Below are 24,943 nucleotides of genomic sequence, written 5' to 3' on the forward strand. Positions count from 1 at the left end.
TACCTTGGGGCTGCGGACCAAAAAATTGTCTGAACGCATCGGTCAGACGGCCACCTTCTCCACCGCTCCTTCTTTGACTGACCGAAGCCTCAGCAACACGCTGTCCAGAAACAGGAGTTTGTAACCTCCCAGTCTCTGGGAACGCGTTGCACAGACCTTTCTGCAAGGCCTCCCGAAGATGTTTCATCCTCTGCTCCCTCTGCGATGGCAAGATAAGGTCCGCAACCTTACCCTTGTAAAGTGGATCAAGGAGGGTTGCCAGCCAGTATTGGTCCTTCTCCTTGATACCACGAATACGAGGATCCTTACGCAGGCTTTGCAGGATCAGGGAGGCCATGCAGCGTAGGTTTGCTGAGGCATTCGGTCCGGAGTCCTCTGGGTCACTAAGGACGACATGGTCCGCAGCCACCTCCTCCCAGCCACGTACAAGTCCATGTGTTTCTTAGGACTGATCCCTTAAAGACTGCTGCTGATGCTGAGTGCCAGGCTCCACCTCCATACTGACACAATCTTCCTCCTCCTCCTCCTCCTCCTCGTCCTCTTCCTGTGTGATCGGCGGGCATGCAGAAACACTGTCTGGATAAAGGGGGCCTTGAGAGCTAAGGAAGTCCTCCTCTTCCTGCCTCTGTTCTGCCTCAAGTGCCCTGTCCATTATTCCACGCAGCGTGTGCTCCAACAGGTGGACAAGGGGGACAATGTCACTGATGCATGCACTGTCACTGCTCACCATCCTCGTGGCCTCCTCAAATGGTGACAGGACAGTGCATGCATCCCTGATCATGGCCCACTGGCGTGGGGAAAAAAAAACAAGCTCCCCTGACCCTGTCCTGGTGCCATAGTCGCACAGGTACTCATTGATGGCCCTCTGCTGCATGTGCAGCTGCTGCAGCATGGCCAACGTTGAGTTCCACCTGGTGGGCATGTCACAGATTAGGCGGTTCTTGGGCAGGTTAAACTCCTTTTGGAGGTCCGTCAGCCGAGCACTGGCATTATATGACCGGCGGAAATGCACACAGACTTTCCTGGCCTGCCTCAGGACATCCTGTAAGCCCGGGTACCTGCCCAAGAACCGCTGCACCACCAAGTTAAGGACATGAGCCAAACAGGGCACATGGGTCATTTGTCCCTGTCGGAGGGCAGAGAGGAGGTTGGTGCCATTGTCGCAAACCACCATTCCTGCCTTAAGTTGGCGTGGCGTCAACCACCTCTGAACCTGCCCCTGCAGAGCTGACAGAACCTCTGCCCCAGTGTGGCTCCTGTCCCCCAAGCACACCAGCTCAAGCACCGCATGGCATCTTTTGGCCTGCGTACTTGCGTAGCCCCTTGAATGGCTACGGAGCACCGCTGGTTCCGAGGACAAAGCACAGGAAGAGGCCATGGAGGAAGAAGAAGAGGAGGGGGTGGAGGAGAGAGGTGTGTCACAATCATTAGCATTTTGGAGGCGTGGTGGCGGAACAACCTCCAACACTCCTGCACCTTGTCCTGCATCCTTCCCAGCTGCCAGCAGAGTCACCCAATGCGCCGTGAAACTTAAGTAACGTCCCTGTCCATGCCTGCTGGACCATGAGTCAGCGGTAATATGCACCTTACCGCTGACCGCCCTGTCCAGCGAGGCATGGACATTGCCTTCCACATGCTGGTAGAGAGCCGGAATCACCTTCCGTGAGAAAAAGTGGCGTTTAGGTACCTGCCACTGAGGAACCGCACATTCCACAAACTCACGGAAGGGGGCAGAGTCTACCAACTGAAAAGGCAGCAGTTGAAGTGCTAGCAATTTTGCCAAGCTAGCATTCAACCGCTGTGCATGTGGATGGCTGGGAGCAAACTTCTTTCGGCAGTGCAGCAGCTGGGGCAGGGAAATTTGCCTGGTACAATCTGACGTCGGTGTACCAAAAGCAGATTGCCCACAAGTACTTGGCTGTGACACACCTAATTCTACACCTTCATTCCTCTCAGTGCAAGTCTCAGAGAGGACTGAAGGTATAGTGGGGTTGGAGATCTCAGCTGATGAGGAGCAAGGAGAGGTCCTCTTTGTTCTTTGGTGTGGGTCTTTTAGATACGCTTGCCAACGAACTGCATGGCAGGTCAACATATGTCTGGTCAAGCATGTGGTACCCAAGCGGGAGATGTTTTGGCCACGCGAGATACGCTTGAGACATATGTTGCAAATAGCAGCGGTGCGATCTGATGCACTCGTCTCAAAAAAGGCCCACACCAAAGAACTTTTTGAATAACGCGCAGAGACTGCAGCGCCCTGCACATGTGGAGCTTTGGGGTGTGATGCAGTCAATGTGCTGCCCTTAGGCTGGCCCCTGGAGGGCATCCTGCCTCGTTGGTGATGTGCCGCCTCCTCCTCCTCCTCCTCTCTCCTATCAGGCACCCACGTTGAGTCAGTGACCTCATCATCCCCTCCCTCCTCATCACTGGAGCAAACCTGGCAGTATGCTGCAGCAGGGGGAGCATGACTGCCAGATTGCTGTCCTTCTTGGGCACCCCCTCTGTCTGCGCTCATGTTACTGCCTTCATCGAGCTCAGTATCATCATCAGAGCCTTCCAAACGCTGGGCATCCTCCTGGAGCATGTGCCCAACACTGTGGTCAAACAGTTCGAGGGACTACTCAGGAGGACATGGTGGGGCTAGGGAAGGAGTCACTGATGACATTGAGCCGAGGGAAGAGGCCGCTGCTTTGCCAGACAAAGTACCCTGGGCATGGGTGAGAGAGGATGAGGAGGATGAGGACGGCTTGGTCATCCACTCGACCAAGTCTTCCGCATGTTGTGGCTCAACACGGCCAGCTGCCGAAAAAAAGTCCAAGCATGTCCCACGGCCACATGCTGATGAGGATGCAACGTCTCCATGACCAGCACTAGACACAGAGCCTGCTTGCCCTCTCTTATTGGCTTGTGACTGTCTGCATCTCCTTCTTGGCCTTCCAGACATACTAATGGCCTGTAGCTGCACTAAGCTGGGATATGTATATATATATATATATATATATGTACTGATACTGCAGCTAGCAAAATCAACTGCCTGCCTGTAGTATGAGAACACCACCAACATTCTACAGGTAGCTTTAGCTGAACACTGTGAGGTGGATGCACCCCACTAACTTGTAGGTTTAGCTGAACACTGTGAGGTGGATGCACCACACTAACTTGTAGGTTTAGCTGAACACTGTGAGGTGGACGCACCACACTAACTTGTAGGTTTAGCTGAACACTGTGAGCAGGACGCACCCCACTAACTTGTAGGTTTAGCTGAACACTGTGAGCAGGACGCACCCCACTAACTTGTAGGTTTAGCTGAACACTGTGAGCAGGACGCACTGCACTAACTGTAAATAGTCTAGCTGCCTGACTGTGGTACTAATAGGATCAAAAGAACACCAGTAATTTTCTTCAGGTAGCTGTATATACTGTAACAAGACAAGCCTGCCTGTCAGTAAGAAGATAACAGGAATGGATCTAGCTGAACACTGTGAGGTGGATGCACCACACTAACTTGTAGGTTTAGCTGAACACTGTGAGCAGGACGCACCCCACTAACTTGTAGGTTTAGCTGAACACTGTGAGCAGGATGCACTGCACTAACTGTAAATAGTCTAGCTGCCTGACTGTGGTACTAATAGGATCAAAAGAACACCAGTAATTTTCTTCAGGTAGCTGTATATACTGTAACAAGACAAGCCTGCCTGTCAGTAAGAAGATAACAGGAACGGATCTAGCTGAACACTGTGAGCAGGTCGCACTGCACTAACTTGTAGGTTTAGCTGAACACTGTGAGGTGGACACACCACACTAACTTGTAGGTTTAGCTGAACACTGTGAGCAGGACGCACCCCACTAACTTGTAGGTTTAGCTGAACACTGTGAGCAGGACGCACCGCACTAACTTGAAGGTTTAGCTGAACACTGAGCAGGACGCACCACACTAACTTTTGTAGGTTTAGCTGAACACTGTGAGCAGGACGCACTGCACTAACTGTAAATAGTCTAGCTGCCTGACTGTGGTACTAATAGGATCAAAAGAACACCAGTAATTTTCTTCAGGTAGCTGTATATACTGTAACAAGACAAGCCTGCCTGTCAGTAAGAAGATAACAGGAACGGATCTAGCTGAACACTGTGAGAAGGACGCACCGCACTAACTTGAAGGTTTAGCTGAACACTGAGCAGGACGCACCCCACTAACTTTTGTAGGTTTAGCTGAACACTGTGAGCAGGACGCACTGCACTAACTGTAAATAGTCTAGCTGCCTGACTGTGGTACTAATAGGATCAAAAGAACACCAGTAATTTTCTTCAGGTAGCTGTATATACTGTAACAAGACAAGCCTGCCTGTCAGTAGGAAGATAACAGGAACGGATCTAGCTGAACACTGTGAGCAGGACACACTGCACTAACTTGTAGGTTTAGCTGAACACTGTGAGGTGGACGCACCACACTAACTTGTAGGTTTAGCTGAACACTGTGAGCAGGACGCACCCCACTAACTTGTAGGTTTAGCTGAACACTGTGAGCAAGATGCACTGCACTAACTGTAAATAGTCTAGCTGCCTGACTGTGGTACTAATAGGATCAAAAGAACACCAGTAATTTTCTTAAGGTAGCTGTATATACTGTAACAAGACAAGCCTGCCTGTCAGTAAGAAGATAACAGGAACGGATCTAGCTGAACACTGTGAGGTGGACGCACCACACTAACTTGTAGGTTTAGCTGAACACTGTGAGCAGGACGCACTGCACTAACTGTAAATAGTCTAGCTGCCTGACTGTGGTACTAATAGGATCAAAAGAACACCAGTCATTTTCTTCAGGTAGCTGTATACACTGTAACAAGACAAGCCTGCCTGTCAGTAAGAAGATAACAGGAATGGATCTAGCTGAACACTGTGAGCAGGACGCACTGCACTAACTGTAAATAGTATAGCTGCCTGACTGTGGTACTAATAGGATTAAAGGAACACCAGTACTTTTCTTCAGGTAGCTGTAAATACTGTAACAAGACAAGCCTGCCTGTCAGTAGGAAGATAACAAGAACGGATCTAGATAAACTGAATACAGTGTATATATATATATATATGCAACACCTGGGATGCATATATATACACAATACACTGTAAGTGCAGCTAACTGACTGACTGTTCTGCCTAATCTATCTAACTCAAATCAAATGTCACTGTCTGTCTCTCTCTCTCTCTCTCAATGAACGCCGGAAAACACACTACACAGGGCCGCCGTGCAGGCGGCCTTATATAGTGTGGGGCGTGTACTAAATCCCTTGAGCCATAATTGGCCAAAGCCTCCTTGGCTTTGGCCAATCACGGCTCTCTGTTCAGGCGGCGCTGTGATTGGCCAAGCATGCGGGTCATAGTGCATGCTTGGCCAATCATCAGCCAGCAATGCACTGCGATGCTGCAGTGAATTATGGGCCGTGACGCGCCACACGAATTTGGCGCGAACGGCCCATATCGTTCGCAATTCGACGAACGATCGAACAGCCGATGTTCGAGTCGAACATGGGTTCGACTCGAACACGAAGCTCATCCCTAGTTTTGGTATGTATTGAGGCTTTTTAGCCCGTGTCAATAGTAATAAAAGGACTTAGTCATTTTTTATTTTAGTCAATCTGTTATTTTTCAGTTTTTACAGGCAACCCTTGTGGGCCCCCTGTAGCCAATTACAGGGCTGAATTCGACTTTCGTCCCCACTTGCCTGACGGCGCCCATTCTGTGTCCCAGGAGCTTGACGGGGTATGTCTGGGATGTGGTTGCATGGGATGCGTGAGGTTTTAGTCAGACAGGATTGTGATCTCCCTGTTGTTCAATCGCTCATTGATCTGTGTCATGATATTTCTACTGTTTTTGTGACTGATTTCTTTTTTCTTTTTTAGTGTCGTTATTCACTTTCTAATATATTTTATTCCCCTGATGAAGTCAATGTTTTGGCAAAACTAGTAGGGATGAATTGACCTGCTACTACCTTTCAACATCACCGGTGTCGGTCAATAGATAAATTGTATGGTGCTCCTTTTGTATTTTGTTTATAATAATTTTTTGTATGAATTGATTTTAAAACTTTATTAAACATTATTAAAGATTTGATATTTTTATAATATTGAGTGTGTTAAAACTGTCTTTGGCACCGCTATAATCCCTCCCTCCTTGTTTTGTTACTTATATTTTATTTTAGGACATTCCACTCACCACTCTTTTTCTGATCCTCACAGATGCGGATTGATCTCCGATCTATATGCGCAACTACTCTCACACACAACCTCCTCACCACCCTACATGAACAAATGGGAAAATGATCTTAACCTCCAAGTAGATACAATCAATTGGGCACAAATCTGAAAGGCCACCAAATCAGCATCACCGACCATAGTGCCCCTCGAAACCAATTATAGGGTACTCACCAGGTGGTATCTGGTCCCCATCAGGATCTCCAAAATCCTCCCCCAATACCCCTCACATTGCTTCCGTGGCTGTAAAACACCAAGCACGCACGTATATATTTGGTGGGAATGCCCCACAGCCCGCACCTTTTGGTCAGAAGTATTCAAGATCCTCTCCACCATGTTCAATACTACCTTACCCCCAGACCCGGCAGTAGCACTCCTGAATAGCAAACCACAGGCTATAACATACCATCAGTTAAAACTCATGCTCTTTGTCACCACTGCAGCAAAACAAACTATGGCAAAAGCGTGGAAATCCACCTCACTATGTACTCTATCAGTTAAACAGAGATTAACGCAGGCAATGATCCATGCCAAAACTGAAGCAGTCCTTCTTGATAAAGTGTCTACATTTTGAGAAACTCTGGAAACCATGGATTGAACATTTCCTACCTCTGGGCTCTCGATAGCTCGCTATTATAACTTTAAGGGTAATTAACACCGACTCCATCATAAACACCCAATCACACCTGGCTCGCTGGGCCACAGGTCCTCTCTGGAGACCCCCCATTCCCCTACGCCTCCCCTCACCATTTACATCTTATTCTTCTATACTTTTTCAATCCTTTTGTCTCACTCCCAGCCTTCACCCCTCACCCTCTCTTTGGACTATCAGGCTTATTGACCTAAGTAATCCAGAAACACAGACACCAAGAAAACCTAGTCTAGTGACCTTCCCACTATAGGGATACTTGGGATAGATTGGTTTCTGGATCCTCCCATTAGAAAGAGCCAAGCCACATTGCCGGAACTTGGCCCTGGGAAAAGTTCATAAATTTCCCCTAACTATCCCACATCAAGCACCTCTTCTAACTTGTTACAAATTGTGTCCTTTTCATATTGACAGTTTGACGTTAAACTATACTGCTTATCTTACATTGTTCACAGTTTATGATCTCTTCAACCTGGGACTAGGGATGAGCTTCGAGTTCTAGTCGAACATGAGTTCGCCGAACAGTGAACAATTTGGGGTGTTCACGCCAAATTCGAAAGCCGCGGAACACCCTTTAAAAGTCTATGGGAGAAATCAAAAGTGCTAATTTTAAAGGCTTATATGCATGGTATTGTCATAAAAAGTGTTTGGGGACTTGGGTCTTGCCCCAGGGGACATGTATCAATGCAAAAAGAAGTTTTAAAAATGGCCGTTTTTTCGGGAGCAGTGATTTTAATAATGCTTAAAATGAAACAATAAAAGTGTAATATTCCTTTAAATTTCGTACCTGGGGGGTGTCTATAGTATGCCTGTAAAGGGGCGCATGTTTCCCGTGTTTAGAACAGTCTGACAGCAAAATGACATTTCAAAGGAAAAAAGTCATTTAAAGCTACTAGCGGCTATAATGAATTGTCGGTCCGACAATACACATAAAAGTTCATTGATAAAAACGGCATGGGATTTCCCCACAGGGGAACCCCGAACCAAAATTTAAAACTTCAGGTCTGGTATAGTTATTAAGGGGAACCCCGTGCCAACATTAAAAAAAAATGGCATGGGGTCCCCCTAAATTCCATACCAGGCTCTTCAGGTCTGGTATGGATATCAAGGGGAACCCCGCGCCAAAAATTTAAAAAAAATGGCGTGGGGTTCCCCCCAAAAATCCATACCAGACCCTTATCCGAGCACGCAACCTGGCAGGCCGCAGAAAAAGAGGGGGGACGAGAGAGCGCCCCCCCTCCAAAGCACCTTTTCCCCATGTTGATGGGGAGAAGGGCCTCATCACCACAACCCTTGCCCGGTGGTTGGGGGGTCTGCGGGCGGGGGGCTTATCAGAATCAGGAAGCCCCCTTTAACAAGGGGACCCCCAGATCCCAGACCCCCCTTGTGTGAATTGGTAATGGGGTACAAATGTACCCCTACCATTTCACAAAAAAAGTGTCAGAAAGGTTAAAAAACACAAGAGACGGTTTTTGACAAGTCCTTTATTAATCTCTTCTTCTTTCGGCTTCTTCTTCCAACTTCTTTCTTCTGGTGTTCCAGTTTCCAGATTCCAATAAGCCCCCCCGCCCGCAGACCCCCACAACCACCGGGCAAGGGTTGTGGGGATGAGGCCCTTCTCCCCATCAACATGGGGACAAGGTGCTTTGGGGGGCTACCTCAAAGCACCCTCCCAATGTTGAGGGCATGTGGCCTGGTACGGTTCAGGAGGGGGGCGCTCCCTCATCCCCCCTCTTTTCCTGCTGCCTGCCAGGTTGCTTGCTCGGATAAGGGTCTGATATGGATTTTTGGGGGGACCCCACGCCATGTTTTAAAAATTTTGGCATGGGGTTCCCCTTAAATTCCATACCAGGTATGGATTTTGAGGGGGACCCCCACGCCATTTTTTAAAAAATTTTGGCGCGGGGTTCCCCTTGATATCCATACCAGACCTGAAGAGCCTGGTATGGAATTTAGGGGGACCCCATGCCATTTTTTTTAATGTTGTCACGGGGTTCCCCTTAATAACCATACCAGACCTGAAGGGCCCGGTATGGAATTTAGGGGGACCCCCACGCATTTTTTTTACATTTTGGTTCGGGGTTCCCCTGTGGGGAAATCCCATGCCGTTTTTATCAAAGAACTTTTATGTGTATTGTCGGACCGACAATTCATTATAGCCGCTAGTAGCTTTAAATGACTTTTTTCCTTTGAAATGTCATTTTGCTGTCAGACTGTTCTAAACACGGGAAACATGCCCCCCTTTACAGGCATACTATAGACACCCCCCAGGTACGAAATTTAAAGGAATATTACACTTTTATTGTTTCACTTTAAGCATTATTAAAATCGCTGCTCCTGAAAAAACAGCCATTTTTAAAACTTTTTTTTGCATTGATACATGTCCCCTGGGGCAGGACCCAGGTCCCCAAACACTTTTTATGACAATAACTTGCATATAAGCCTTTAAAATGAGCACTTTTGATTATTCATGTTCGTGTCCCATAGACTTTAACGGTGTTCGCGTGTTCGAACACATTTTTTGCCTGTTCGCATGTTCTGATGCGAACCGAACCGGGGTGTGTCCCTACCTGGGACATACCTCTTACGATGTTTATTGTACCACTGCACAGCCCTATAAGCTGTCACATACTAATAGTTCTACATTTGAGAAGCATTGTTTTCTGTGTTTGTAACCATCTCTTTATTACAAATGTTATTGAAACTGAACTTTTACTGTATTCTGAAACAACTAATAAAACATTTGAACAAGAAACTAACTACAAGGTGCTTACCAGGTGGTACCTGGTCCCTGCCAGGATTAATAAATTCCTCCAGCAATACCCACCTCATTACTTTTGCGGTTGTAGTGGTAGGAGCACGCACCTCCACATTTAATGGGACTGCCCCATAGTGAAAACTTTCTGTTCAGAGATTTTTGTAATTCTATCGTAACTTTTTGACACATCTCTATCGCCAGACCCAACTGTGACTCTCCTGAACAACAAACCTATGTCTTTGACCCACCGCCAATTTAAACTTTTGATTTTGATTTGATATGGGATTTGTACTGCAACGAATGCGCTCCGTTAGGAGCGCGTCTAGGCGCACAAAGACCCTAAAATCAAGTTGAGATTTTCAAAAGAACGATAAAAAAAGGAGCCTAGGGTGCCCAATCTGAAAGGGGTAGAGTAAAAACAGAGAAGAACCGGGGAGGGGGGAGGGTCTAACCCTCCAGATGGGGGAGGAGAAGGAGCATACAAACTCCATGTTTTTACACGATTTCTATTCTTCCTCAGATTATCCGTAGGCCTGGGTAAAGAGGAAGGTGTGACAGACCTAGCCGGGACAGAGGCTTTTGGAGAGGACTGAATGCAGGCTTCTTGACTTTCGACTATGGGCCCTGGATTTAAAGGGAACAATACTCTTTGTGAGGTGTATGCCTGGGGACCCTGAACTAATGTTACTTTGGATTCAAGTCCATGTCCCCCCAAAACACAAAACTCTGGGAACCCCGTATGTGCCATATTATAAATAGTGACTGCTTCACAATGTTGTGTATATATTTTGTATTGTCTCATGCTGTTGTGTACTGTTTGCTGTGCTAGTTTGGGGTGGGGCTGTATTCCATTGTTTTATTGTGTTTGTCTGCCTTGGACCACAGGATGTGTATTTCTATGGAGGGAGGGGGGATTCCTCCAGCAGCTCAACTTGCTGATAAGACTGTGTGCTGATGAGACGTTGGACACACGTGACCTGTGTGTCCATTGTCATTGGACAGTTTGGCCTGCCCGGTTTTCCAAGGGTGGGGAGAAAGAGTCTCTGAGTTATTTTATCTGTTGTGTCCATGTGTGAAAATAAATGAGTTTATTCCTGGTTGACCCTCAAGACAGAGCTTTGTCTCGTATTTGGGGGGAGAGTTATTCGTATGGGTTTCTTGTTCAGCTGATCGGAGTGTTCAATAGCTGCCTTGGTGTTCAGGAAGGGAATATCCTAAACGACTTTAACCCCTTTTGTACTCAGGGTGTCGTTACAGAAAGTTTTTTAAACCTTCCTGAAACTCAAGAAGGACAGTCAGGACCTTAGAGATGCTGTGAGGGAGTTCCACAGCTCATTACCCTTTGTAACCAGGCATCTGTTACCAGTAAATTTTAGTCTTCTGATTGTCGGTTCTGTGAGAAGTAAATTGGTCGATCGGAGTGGTCTTGATGGTACATAGTGAGTAGGGATGGGCTTTATTGTCGGGTCGAACATGAGTTTGACTCGAACATTGGCTGTTCGCCCATTCGCCGAACAATTTGGGGTGTTCGCGCCAAATTCGAAAGCCACGGAACACCCTTTAAAAGTCTATGGGAGAAATCAAAAGTGCTAATTTTAAAGGCTTATATGCATGGTATTGTCATAAAAAGTGTTTGGGGATCCGGGTCCTGCCCCAGGGGACATGTTTTAATGCAAAAAGAAGTTTTAAAAACGTCCGTTTTTTCAGGAGCAGTGATTTTAATAATGCTTAAAGTGAAACAATAAAAGTGTAATATTCCTTTAAATTTCATACCTGGGGGTATGCCTGTAAAGGGGCGCATGTTTCCCGTGTTTAGAACAGTCTGCCAGCAAAATGACATTTCTAAAGGGAAAAAAGTCATTTAAAAGTGCTAGAGCTAGTGTCGGCTATAATGAATTGTCGGAAAAAAGTCATTTAAAAGTGCTAGGGCTAGTGCCGGCTATAATGAATTGTCGAGAAAAAAAGTCATTTAAAAGTGCTAGAGCTAGTGCCAGCTATAATGAATTGTCGGGAAAAAAAGTAATTTAAAAGTGCTAGAGCTAGTGCCGGCTATAATGAATTGTTGGTCCGGCAATACACATAAAAGTTCATTGATAAAAACGGCATGGAATTTCCCCATAGGGGAACCCCGAACCAAAATTTAAAAAAAAAATGCGTGGGGGTCCCCCTAAATTCCATACCAGGCCCTTCAGGTCTGGTATGGATTTTAAGGGGAACCCCGCGCCAAAATTAAAAAAAAAAGACCCTTATCTGAGCACGCAACCTAGCAGGCCACAGAAAAAGAGGGGGGATGTGAGAGCGCCCCCCCTGAACCATACCAGGCCACATGCCCTCAACATTGGGAGGGTGTTTTGGGGTAGCGGCCCCCCAAACTGTCCCACAGTCTTCTTCTTCGCGCGCTCCGATGGACCGAAAAAAACAGCCGCAAGCCACCTACGATCTGCCTCCATGGGAGGCACCCTCCGTAATGACGGCCTCTCAGGTGTGGCTCCGCCCTCACGTCATTACGGCGGGTGCCTCCCTTGGAGGCAGATCGTAGGCGGCTTGCGCCTTTTTTTTCTGTTTTCTTTTTCGGTCTGTCGGAGCGCGAGAAGAAGAAGACTCCGTGGGACAGTTTTATTTTTTTAATAAAGGACTTGTCCCAAGGCGTGTAGTGTCTTTTTTTTACCATTTTCACACATTTTTTTGTGAAATGGTAGGGGTACATTTGTACCCCGTTACCATTTCACACGGAGGGGCTGGGATCTGGGGGTCCCCTTGTTAAAGGGGGCTTCCAGATTCCGATAAGCCCCCCACCTGCAGACCCCTACAACCACCGGCAAGGGTTGTGGGGATGAGGCCCTTCTCCCCATCAACATGGGGACAAGGTGCTTTGGGGGGCCACTACCCAAAAGCACCCTCCCATTGTTGAGGGCATGTGGCCTAGTACGGTTCAGGAGGGGCGCTCTCTCATCCCCCCTCTTTTCCTGCAGCCTGCCAGGTTGTGTGCTCGGATAAGCGTCTGGTATGGATTTTTGGGGGGACCCCACGCCTTTTTTTTTTTAAATTTGGCACGGGGTTACCCTTAAAATCCATACCAGACCTGAAGGGCCTGGTGTGGAATTTAGGGGGACCCCCACGCATTTTTTTTTAACAGTTTGGTTCTGGGTTCCCCTATGGGGAAATTCCATGCCGTTTTTATCAATGAACTTTTATGTGTATTGCCGGACCGACAATTCATTATAGTCGGCACTAGCTCTAGCACTTTTACATGACTTTTTTTTCCCGACAATTCATTATAGCCAGAACTAGCTCTAGCACTTTTAAATTATTTTTTTTCCCGACAATTCATTATAGCCTGTACTAGCACTTTTAAATGACTTTTTTTTTGCATGGATACATGTCCCCTGGTGCAGGACCCGGGTCCCCAAACACTTTTTAAGACAATACCATGCATATAAGCCTTTAAAATTAGCACTTTTGATTTTTCATGTTTGTGTCCCATAGACTTTAACGGTGTTCGCGTGTTCAAACAAATTTTTTGCCTGTTCGCATGTTCTGGTGCGAACCGAATGGGGGGGTGTTCAGCTCATCCCTAATGGTGAGGGGTGAGGGGCCCAGACAAATAAATTGGGATCAGTTTCCAGTGTGCCCTATACATATAGCACATTGCCTTGAATAGTACTCGCTTGGTGATAGGAAGCCAGTGCAGTTTTTCCATCACGGGAGAGATATGGTCTGTTCTGGCGAATCCGGAGACCAGCAAGCAGCTTGATTCTGAATTGCTTGCAATTTTTTTTGCCACTTCAATGGAAGTCCAAGAAAAAAGATGTTAGAGCAATCCAACCGGGAATGCACCAGGCCCTGTACAAGAGTTAGCCGGTTTTCGTGTGAAAAGAGATCTTTACTTTTCCGGAGTCTCTGTATATAGAAGTTGGAGTTTTTGATACAGAGTTTTATGTGAGGTATAAATGACAGGCAGGGATCAAAGACAATACTTAGGTTCCTGACCTGTTTTGCTGGTGTTGGAATGGGGCAGAATGAAGTGGGCCAGGCCAAGAGAAAATTGGTGGTTGATTGAGGACCCACCAGCATCACCTTCATTAAGGCATAGCTTGTTATCGGCCATCCATTTTTGTATGTGAAGGAGTCCATTTCTCAGTTGTAGGTGCATATTTGGCCCATCATCAGCATCAGCCAGGATCTGCATGTCATCTGCGTAGATCTGGCATGCTAATTTGTGTGTAGCAATAATGTCAGCGAGTGGGCGCATATAGCAGTTGAATAGCAGAGGCAACAATGCCGAGCCCTGTGGGACTCCATAGGGAAGTGGTTCAATACTTGGTTTTGCACCAAGTCACTACTGCTGCCAAGCAGACCATAGCTAAAGCCTGGAGATCTACTCGTGGTAAAACTCAGAATTACCCAAGCAATGATTCACTCCAAATTGGAAGCTGTTCTGTTAGATAAAGTTCCTAAATTTGAGAGCTCTGGAATCCTGTAACCCATTTCCTACCCCCTGGTTTTAATGAAACCTTACTATGCCCATAATATCTCTGGCTAACATTCTTTACCCCGCCCTTGAGTCTGACACCACTCTCCTATCCCCCCTAGGGGGGGTCCCCTTGCCTGTCCTCCCCTTTCCTACCCCACCTCCCTGACCCTTCTAGACTTGTCCCTTCCTCTTCTTTTGCTCCTTTCTACTCCCTTTATGCGTTTGTTTCCCGTCCTTCCCACTTCTTTCTTGTCTCTATCCTTCCCATTCTATCCCTACAGTCTCCCTACCCTGGCTTAAGCTTATAGCTAGGCATTCCCCTTAGCACAAAAAAACACAGTTACTTCCAGGGTGAGGAGTAACAGATGATGCCTTCCTCAGATGGGGTAATCCAAAAGGAACTACAAGAAAAACAGAAATGGAAGGCGCGCACACCTAGTGCGTTACCAGAGATAATTTAATAATATAAAATTTTTGTATAAAAGTGGGTACTCACAAAATGCAACTGACAAAAAGCCATAAACACAGTGCATGGACATGCACAGAACACGTGGTATAGCTGTCGCGTTTTGGGGTGCACCCCCTTCCTCAGAGCTAGGCTAGTCTCGTACACCATGTGCAAGTGCTTTTATAGGAAACGCTAGCCCATGGTGTACGAGACTAGCCTAGCTCTGAGGAAGTGGATGCGCCCCTGAAATGCGTTATCTGTAACCCGTGCAAAACAGCTGCCTCTGTTATTTCTTGAGCATGGTTCGGAGCCCTGTGTGAATGCTCTTCTCCTTATGCATAGTCTTTTCCATGCTTTAGGTTTTGTTATGTTGTACTTACTATATATATGTACCTTTCGTACTATTACTTGTACCTTTGTACTGAAAATTTTTGTTTCTTTCAATAAAATACTTGAACAAGGAAAATAATTAGGCATGAAATAAATGTATGTACTGCAGCGTTACATTAGGTTCTAAATTTATTGAAGTCTCATTGAAAAATTGAGCTTGAGGTCCATTATTAAAGAAAACTAACTTTGATCATTCTTCAAAAATTTCAACACCAATGAATTAGTGTTTTATATATATAATACATTATGACATAATTTTAATATAATAGCTTAGAGTAAAATTAGAAATAAAATATATATACATATATATATATATATATATATATATATACCGAATACAATTTTGCTTACTTGCTTGTCTAGTAAAATACAGATTAAAATATAAACAAGCTACTTGTTGCAGGTAAATGGTAAATCAGTCAAAATGGTGAAATGTTACTTTTTCTCTTTGCCAAAAGCATTGTGAATCAGGAGTTAAAATTACACAGGTACACATTCCAGATGCTAATAATGCCTGAGTATATTTTCACACGAGCCTCCTGCGTTTGGATCTAGGAAGTATAAACCAACTTTATACTTGTTCCTGCATGTAAATGTACCTACTTTCACTTGTTCCGAGTATCTAATTTGCCCCTGGCTGCACATAATTCTGCTTTTTGCATCTAATGCAAAGTGTGAATTATACCATTAAAATCATTACATGCATTTATGTTTATTTAAAGATACAGTATCCTTTAAATGCAACTAATCACAGGTATTTCATTACTGGTGTGAATGAGACCTAAAATGTTTCCCTCAATATGAAATAAGTGTTATTATCATCTGTGATACAAACAACTTTATTCAGCAAACAATTACTATGCCTATTTTTGATTACAGAACCCCATAGAAACCAACCAGAATCCATCTTGTTATGGTAAGACTTCAGCTGAGTGAATTCTGATGGCTTGCTGTAAATTACTGTGCCTAATTAGCCCTTAATTTGCACTTATGGTAACAGCTAGAAATAATGGTACTCGGGGGGCAGGAGGCGGAGCCTAGCGGAGCAGACATGCATTGTTAGAGCTCCACACCACTGAGGAGAGAAGAGAAGGACAAAGCGGAGCCTGCAGGCTCAAAAGGTATCCATTTGAACCTTTTTGCCCCAGGGAACAAACTGTGAAAGTTTGGGCAGGAAATATGGTACTGGGAGGAAACCGTGGCAGAAATAAAAATCACCTCACAAAGAGCTCACAGGCACTCACTGCAGCTGAAGCAGCTCCAGTCACCTCACAAGATACAGCATCAGGGCGCTCTCACAGACAGAAAATGTCACAGCAAGACTCTCCATTTGAGTCAGATACAGAACAAATCCTCTCACAAACTTCTCCACAAGCCTCCTCAGTATCCCCAGTAATATTATTACAATTTGAAAAGATGCTTCATAAGGCTTTAAAACAAACCTCAGACCAAATAACAAAAAGCCTAACCAAAGAAATAAGAGAGCTGGGAAACCGCAGCCTTAGAAATAAAAATGGATGAAATTGAAATTACAACCCAAGAAAATATAACAGAATTGGAACAATTAAAAAAAGAGAATTTAATACTTCAAACTAAGCTCGAAGATTACGAAAATAGAGCCAGACGTTCAAACTTGCGCATAAGGGGAATACCTGAAACTGTGACAGACCTGCAATCTACTATTACTGCTCTATTACAAGAACTAAAGCCAGATATCCCTATTGAACGTTTAGAACTGGACAGAGTACACAGAGCCCTCACAGCCAAAAAGAAAGATGGACCCCCACGTGATATAATCACAAAATTTCATTATTACAGAACGAAAGAACAAATACTAATTGCTGCAAGAGAAAAAAAGAACTTAATTTTCAAGGACACAATTATCACATTTTTGCAGACCTATCCCAACTTACTATTACTAAAAGACGATCCATGAAACCCCAACTAATGGAACTGCAACGCCACAACATTATGTATCAATGGGGCTTCCCCTTTTCAGTCAGATTTAACTACCAAGGTACAATTTACAGAAGCAGATCAGCAGATGAACTACAACAAACCCTTTTAAAATTAAATCTGACAGAACCCACACGCAGCAACACTCCCACACGCAGAAGAATGGCATCATCTTCACCTTCAGGCAGCACCCAGAAAATTTCAGAACAAAATGGGAATCATCATTCTCACAAAAGAGGCCGTTATGCCACATCATCCATGGACCAAGAAGATTCAATGGACTGACATCCTAATTCCTGATATCTCTTCATTTATTATACTAAGAGATGGTTCTCTATAAAAAACCTGTATTTATAACTGAATGTAACTGCATTCTGATAGTCACACACTGTGTGGGATCATGTTACATTCCAGTTATATTTCTTATTACTTCTGATTCATATAGCCTTAGAATATATAAGTGAAATAAGGAAATTCTTGTTCAGTTATATATTATCAGGTAATAACAATAGATTTATTACTTTTTAGGACAAATATGTTCAATAATCCAGAAGTAATGGAAGCTTTTTCTTTCTTTTCTTAAAACAAATATATTATTACCTAACTAGTTCCTAGAATTATGTTTTTGTTTATTCTAATCTGAAGCAATACAACCTCAATTTTATGAGTTAACATATCTAAACAGTTACATATGAATAAAATATGTAATTGTTTACTCTAAAAGGGTTAAAATCCAAAAATAATTCAAACTATCTTCATCAATACCAAAGTTATTAACAGTACCTTTCTAACTGAATTATTTAGCCTAGGGCAAGACTAACCATATACAACCACCCTGGAATAAATAATTTCAACAAAAACTATATTCTGCACTCCAATTAATGAAACATCATTTTGATGTCTTTTGACATAGCACTTCTCTCCTGTAAGCGGAAGATCCGTGTACCCCCATTAGCCCTCCTCATTCTCCCAACCATATTATGTGGGAGTGTGACAAAGGCACTTATTCCCCTGAGAGAGATATTTATTCTCTTTCACGGGTAAATTGTGATTACTTGCAAAAAATAATTTATACAATGTATCATCTAATCTCATATGTTTTTTGTTTACTCTTTACTCCAGAATTCACTGGTTTCTTTTCTATCTATTCATCTCTTCAGTCCACACAGGTTGATCTGCGCAGTCAGCTCTGCATAACAAAAAGTAAGTCAAAACTATTTGATCTATTGCCATGGCACCACTGAATATACTTTCCCTGAATGTTCAGGGAATAAATGTCCCTCAAAAAAGGACCAAAGCCTTCCGTACTTTCCATAACAAGAAGGCTCACATAGTATGCCTCCAAGAAACACACTTCACCAAAGATTCTACTCCAAAATATATTTCTCCTTTTTATCAACAAATTTACACAGCTTCTGCCTGTACCAAGCAAAGGGGAACTCTAATTGCATTTCACCGATCCACACCATTCACCTTATCATCAGAAATTAAAGACCCAGAAGGTAGATACCTGATACTCATGGGTTATATAATGGATACAGCAATCACGGTGATTTCCTACTACGCTCCTAACAAACAACCTACACCATTCCTCTCACATATATTACAAGTGATTAATACACACAAAATAGGAACAGTGATAATGTGTGGGGATTCGAACCAGGTCCTCCTCCCATTTCTAGATAAATCACCTTTTACACCATCCAAAATAACCTCTAGATTACCTTTTTCTCAACTTCTTTCCAAATACAATCTGGTAGATTCATGGAGAGAAAGTAACCCAATGAAAAAGAAATTCACTTATTTCTCGCACCCTCATCAAACCTTCACCAGAATAGATCATATTTTTCTAACAATAGGAATGATACCAGAAATTATTGCATCAGATATAATTCCGATTCCGTGGTCTGACCATAATGCAGTATACACTACTATAGCCTCAGCCATACCAAAAGCGCATGACCCAACGTGGTACTTACCGGACATAATGCTCAAACACCCACTACATCAGATGGCCATTGAACAAGCTTTAAAGGAATACATATCAATTAATAATACAACAGACATCTCCCCAATAACACTGTGGGAAGCTCATAAGCCTGTCTTGCGTGGTACAATACAAAGACAAATGGCACCATTTAAACGGGAACGCAAAAATCTAGCAAAAAAACTAGAACTCAATTTTAATGCAGCCTACATATCATTTCAAGATAATCCATCCCAGAGTACAAAATCTCATCTGGAAAAATCTAGATTGGAATACGATCTATTTCTCACTGAGTCAGTTGATAAATCCCTCAAACGCTCCAAACACAATTTCTACATGAATACAAACAAACCAGGTACATATTTGGCTCGGGCATTAAATTCAACTAACAAATCTTTCAAACCAATACGTTTGAAATTATCAAAAAATGTTTACACTTGTAATCCAGTTAAAATAGTCCATAAATGTCACTCACATCTCGCAACTTTATACAAGACAAACAATGAATTTAATCCTACAGAGGCTGAATCCTTCTTCTCAAAAATAACCTTACCTGAGTTATCTCAGAATCAAAAAAGCAGTTTGGATGAGCCTATAACTATAGATGAAGTTGCTAACGCCATAAAAGACCTAAAACTTAACAAAAGACCAGGCCCAGACGGCTACTCGGCTTTATACTATAAAACATTCTCAGAAATACTCTCTCCCATTCTCACTGAAACTTTTAACAAACTTCTAGATGGACATTCTTTTCGGCAAGAAACACTAATGGCAATTGTTTGTATGATCCCAAAACCCCTTTCTGATGATACTTCCTGTGTGAATTATCGGCCTATCTCTCTGTTAAACCTCGATATTAAATTATTAGCAAAAATAATAGCAAAACGCCTCAATAGCATTATAGGAAAATTAATACATAGAGATCAAGTAGGCTTCATACCAAATAGACAGGCAGGCGATGATATACGCAGGGCAGTGTTATTGGCACATATTGCTAAAAAACGTAAAATCCCTTTATGTTTTCTATCTCTCGATATTAAGAGGGCATTTGACACAGTATCCTGGCAATATATGCAATATTCATTACAAAAATGGGGTTTTGGACCCCACTTTTTAACATGGATCAAAGCATTATATAATAAACCCAAAGCCTATATAAAATATGCTGGATACAAATCTGAAGCCTTTAATATCGAAAGAGGTACCCGACAGGGTTGCCCATTATCTCCCTTATTATTTGCCCTTATACTCGAACCCATGGCCCAATACATCAGAACAAACCAAACTATAACTGGCATTGAAATAGGAGGTATTACACACAAATTATGTATATTTGCAGACGATATATTACTTTTTCTATCATCACCACAGGTCTCTGGTCCTAACTTAATACCAGCTCTTGATGGATTTGCAGCCCTATCCGGCCTTATGATTAATCCTAAGAAATGCCTAGTGCTTAATATTTCACTCACAAACATGGAATTGATCCCGGCTAGGGCTGCACTCCCATTCACATGGGCAGAAAAATCAATCCCATATCTTGGAATTCATTTAACAGCATCTCATTCTGATTTATTCTCAACCAATTATCCTCCTGTATTAAGACAGATCACAAATCTAATAAAACAATGGTCGCAACTTCCTTTATCCTGGATAGGGAAGATTAATGTAATCAAAATGACTATTCTACCCAAATTGCTTTATCTATTCAGAGTCCTCCCTATTCCAATTCCTTCCTATTTTTTGAGAATAGTACAAAAAAGAGCAACTTCGTTTATATGGGGCTCTTCTAAACCATGTATACCTATACACACACTACATCTTCCCAAAAATAAAGGAGGCCTGGGATACCCTAATTTTACTAACTACTACAGAGCAGCACATTTGGCCAGTCTGTCCAAATACCATGCAAAACAGGAAATCCCATTATGGGTATTTATAGAGGCTTCAGAAAATGACCCTCTATTAATATCAAATTTATTATGGCTTGATCCTAAAGACCGCTTTAAAATTCATAATCCCATAACTAAACACTTCTTATCTCTCTGGGATAAACTAAAAACCAAATATCAGTTACAATCTCCACACAATCCTCTCCTTTCTTTTATCAGAAATCCAGCCTTTTATCCGGCATGGATCTACCCAAATTCTTTTAAAGCTTGGACAACATCAGGCATTCAGACACTAAATGACTTCATAGCATCTAAATCATTCCTTTCATTCCCATCGCTTAGAGAAAAATATGATCTACCAAACTCTGAGATATTTAGATATCTCCAAATCAAAAATTTCTATACACCATTCTTAAAGGGGGATACACCATTATCCCAATTATCCATTTTTGAATCAATCTGTACAAAAGATCCATTTGCTAAAGGTACAATTTCATCACTTTATAATCAATTATATGGAGTAGCAAATCTTAATAGACCCTCTTACGTTCAGAGGTGGGAGGAGGACCTGGGACGAACTTTAGAAGACACGGACTGGTCTAACATATGGCTCACATCTAAGTCATCTTCACCCAACATCTTAGCACTGGAGACAAATTATAAAGTCCTAACTTGCTGGTACCTTGTACCCGCTAGAGTGGCAAAATATTCACCTAATACCTCAGCTCTTTGTTTTTGAGGATGCCCAGAAATAGGCACATATTTACACATATGGTGGACGTGCCCAGTAATCCAAACCTTCTGGAAGGAAGTCTTCGTGATTGCATCTAAAATATTTAAAAAAATAATACAACCAGATCCATATTTAACTTTACTTAATCTAAAACCGGAATGGTTAACACTCTCTCAATTCAAACTTATGATCCAACTAATAACGGCTGCAAAACAAACAGTGGCCAAGGCATGGAAATCTCCTACATTGGTACTAGCAGAAACAATTCACAGAATGAATAATACAATGTCCCATGCTAAGATGGTAGCCATCGATCAAAATCAAATTCCAAAATTTGAAAAACTTTGGCATCCTTGGATAAAACAACAGTTCCTGTCAAACTTCAATGACTCTGTCCTGTTGCCATGATAACAGATTAAATGACTTACAGAGACACCCATTCTAAGGCTTCAAAGAGAACTAAAAAGAATAATAAACTGACGAGCGGGACAACCTTGTGGACCATACCTCTACCTTTCAACCCTTTTTCTTCTTTCTCTTTCCTTTTCTCCACCTTACGATTAAAGCTCATTATCAGAATTTATTTGACCTATATACACTCTACTTGTAAACAATATGTATAGTAGGTATAAATCATTTAAATACCTACAAAAGTAACTAAGGAAATGATATATATCTTTAATTTAGGTTTATGTGAACCCAATGTTTAATATTTGAAATTTCATGATATTTACCTATATAAACCCTACTGTAAAACAATGAGCTTACTTTATAGATCCTTGCAAACTTACTTTATGTATCTTTATAACATTGTATACTCAATAAACTTCTTTTGACAAGGAAATAATGGTACTCTTGTAGATTAGAGTTTGACATGCAGCCAATCAATGAGTAGGTCGGTGGGATGAGCTGAGAGATAGTAGATATGCATGAGCTTGTCAGATGGAATGTTGGGAGTTGTAGAGCATACAACTTCCTGCATACCCTATCTCTAGAATGAGCCTGACTGGACAATTGACTATGACATAAGTGGCCACCATTTTGGGTGACCTTAGCAATAGTAAGCAAATTGAACATTTGCCATTGTATCATGAACTAAGCAAGAAATTATATGACATAGTGGCTAAATTAGAAAATGAGATTATAGAAATAAAAAGAATGAAATTCCTTAGAGATGTCCATAACTATGATGAAAACTCGGTATATGAATGGGGGCGGAGCAACTCAAGATTCCAGAAAACTTCACATTCTATTCTGAAGAAAAAGAGAGGTAAATACAGTGACAATCAAACTTACAAAAGGGTTCATTTCAGCTCTCCGGAGGTATCTGATTCGCAGTCAGAAGCCTCAGATACCTCAGATTCCCAAGCATCATCTACTTCCAGAGCTTCAGTCAGCTCCGTGTTTTCTCATGAAAGCACAGGTGTATTGCCAAAAAAACATGAGGCCTTTAAGTTACTACAAATTCCCCAAGAAGAATTCCAAGAAGAAAAAGTAAAAAAACAAAGGCAACAAAAAAACAGATGAAGAAGAAAGCCAAGTGGAATGAACCAAGAGATATCTGTCAAGGAAAGAAAAAATAATTTGATTTACACTCTAATGTGGTTGATTCATCAGGTGTAGATCTTACCGACGGTGAATTGCCGTTGCTATCCCCCGGTCTTCCATCTTCCCCACATATCACTTTGATTTGTTTTCAATGCTAATGAATATTAATAGATTTGTTAGGAATCTCCTCCTAAGAAAGCATTTCGGAGTGAGGAGTGATATGGAAGAACTGCATGACACCAATGAGGAAATTGAATCTTGTGATAATGAAGTTTCCCTTTTTTTCTCTGACTTAGGTGGCAAATTAAATTTAAAAAGGGGTATAGGGTATTCCTGCGCTATCGTGAGACAGGGTGAAGAAAAGAGGAGAAGCCAAAATCAAAGTGAAATAAGGAAAAGCAGCCTACACCGGGTAGGGTACAGCCTGTCCCTGGCTACAATAAGAATGAATAAAAATGTGGTGCTGCGCTAATCCTTTAAATGAACAATAATTCTATGTGTGATACCTCAGTGATAATGGGTGTCTCCAAAAAATAAAAATATGACAATAGAATAATAATACCTCAATGTGACTCTGTAATGCAAATATAATTGTGATATGTCTTCTAGCAATAGGTATAACTATATACCTATCATACAGGTAATCCACTAGATATGACAATAAAACACACAAAATTTGTGAAAAGTGACTGGTGCTTATAAACAGATCCTAATACACAAAATATATAAAAATAGCAGCTAGCTTTAGACGTATAAGATATAGAGATTTCGCGCAATATTAAATAAGAATAAAAGTGAGTAAAAGTAAATGAATTGTTTATGTGTGTCATAGATGTGCAAATCACATAATAAAGTGGAATGTGACAATGAAAATGCTAATATGTAGGCTAGTTACTTCAAGGGATACAAATCTCAATACTGTAGCATCTAGCTAAAAACATTATCCATAGATAGTGTAGGTGAATAACAACAAAAATTGTGTATAAACCACAATAGAATAATCATATATGAGCCATAGATAAAGATAAAATGAAATGTGCAATCCTGAAACGCTGGTGCAAGTGTATGTATAGTGACACACTTAGGACATCACTCAATGATCATATATTAAATAATAGGTAACTGATCATAAGCACTCTGTAGAACATAAAACGTGCTATTGGGGAATGATGGGTTAATTGGAAAAGTCTATGGATGGATGCCGTTTTTTCTATTCAATTAGGATGCATGAGGTAGATAGGGTGTATGACTCTGTTGCTGTTAGATCCTCTAATGGTCTCTTAGGACCCTAACCTTCATATTGTAGAGAAAACAGCATTCAGCAGTGCAGGGTGGGTGGTTCTGGCAGCTGTCACCGAAGTCTCTGCTTTCTCTATGGTAAATCCTCAATCCGTCACTCTCTGTATCTCTAGGATGGCTCTCTCAATATTGGGGGAGATGAAACAGAGATTGGGGAGGGGGAGAGAACAGAGGTTCCACTAGTGTATTAAAGCTTATTTAAAACCAGGGAAATTTATTTAAAGTATTGCTCTTACATTTAAAAAACGTAAAACAGGCAGAGTATTTGTAATAAAGGTTGTGGCGTTCTGAGCGCCCTCTCACTTGTGCTTCAAAGATGTGTTGAACCACTCAGCCAATCCCTACGCGTTACGACACCGTCACGTGCCTTCATCAGGGTTCCCCTGATGAAGGCACGTGACGGTGTCGTAACGCGTAGGGATTGGCTGAGCGGTTCAACACATCTTTGAAGCACAAGTGAGAGGGCGCTCAGAACGCCACAACCTTTATTACAATTACTCTGCCTGTTTTACGTTTTTTAAATGTAAGAGCAATACTTTAAATAAATTTCCCTGGTTTTAAATA

This window comes from Aquarana catesbeiana, linkage group LG10 (genome assembly GCF_042186555.1).
Source record: "Aquarana catesbeiana isolate 2022-GZ linkage group LG10, ASM4218655v1, whole genome shotgun sequence".
Taxonomy (NCBI): domain Eukaryota; kingdom Metazoa; phylum Chordata; class Amphibia; order Anura; family Ranidae; genus Aquarana; species Aquarana catesbeiana.